Genomic DNA, 1,216 nt, shown 5'->3' with positions numbered 1-1,216 from the left:
CATTTTTGCGGCAGAAGGCTTTTTGCTAAAAAGCACAAATTTTTACAATTAAATAAATAATTTTATTTAATTTTATTTAAATACTTTAAATAAAAGTGGATTGTTACTAGGTTCCATTAAGATAAAATTGAGTGGTGACTTACTGGGGCCCGAGTTCCTAAAGACACACATATATTTAAGTATTGTCAGTGACCTAGTTTAAGTAGAATGAAGGTTTCAGGGAGTTCTGAAACAATGAACAAATATATTGTAGGTAGTTACTATCCTGGCAACACTACCTTAAAATCTGGAGATACAGTGGTGAGCAAAATAAGTACCCTGACTTCATGGAGCTGTCAGTCAAGCGGGGATGAAAGACATTAAACAATTTATTACAAATAATTATAATGGTGGTATGTTTTCTAAAGGAATACCAAAATTAATTTTATTTCTGATAGTGGTCCCTCTTGAAAAGAAAAAATGAATTTTAGAACTGGAAAAGAATTTAAGACTGCGGAATATTTTCATTATATTTTGTTAAGTAATATAGTCTGTTTATTTCACATATTATATAAAATATATATGTATGTATGTATATATACCTATATAGTTAAGTCAAACAAATTGCAGAATACTGCTTATTATATGATTATGTTTTGGTGGAAACAAATGTGTGCACGTAGGTTTGATCTGTTCGTATGAACAAAGAGAGTTATGGAAGAGTACTTAGCAAGCTCTTAATGTTGATTACATCAAGAGGTTGAGGTGGGGATGATTAGCTTTGTCTTTATACGTCTTTGTATTGCATTGTTTCACTGGTTATAAACAAGCACCTATTTTGAATTTGAAAACCAGCAAATAAAAGGACCTTAAAATTACAGGGACAAAAAGAAAAAGAGGAAAAGATACCAATAAAAATATCTTTTAAAGAATGCAGAGAACCAGTTTGTCCTTGCAAAAAGGGACCAGGAAGGACAGAAATGACACTCAGAATTCAGACTGTGATGAAGAGGCCATATAAAATATTTCTCCTAGAAAATAAGGGCCCCTATTTGAGATGATGAATATGTTCATTAGCTTGATTGTGGTAATCATTTCACAGTGTCTACATATAGCAGATCATCACATTGTGCACTTTAATTGTGTACATTTATTTGTCAAACATACCTCAATAAAGCTGGAAAAAAATTAAATGATTCCTCTTTTAGTATAGAAAAGTATTGTATACCAAACTGGA

The sequence above is a fragment of the Piliocolobus tephrosceles genome, chromosome 12, assembly GCF_002776525.5.
Source record: "Piliocolobus tephrosceles isolate RC106 chromosome 12, ASM277652v3, whole genome shotgun sequence".
Classification (NCBI taxonomy): Eukaryota; Metazoa; Chordata; class Mammalia; order Primates; family Cercopithecidae; genus Piliocolobus; species Piliocolobus tephrosceles.
The sequence above is the reverse complement of the archived record's forward strand: the minus strand, read 5'-3'. Positions refer to the sequence as shown.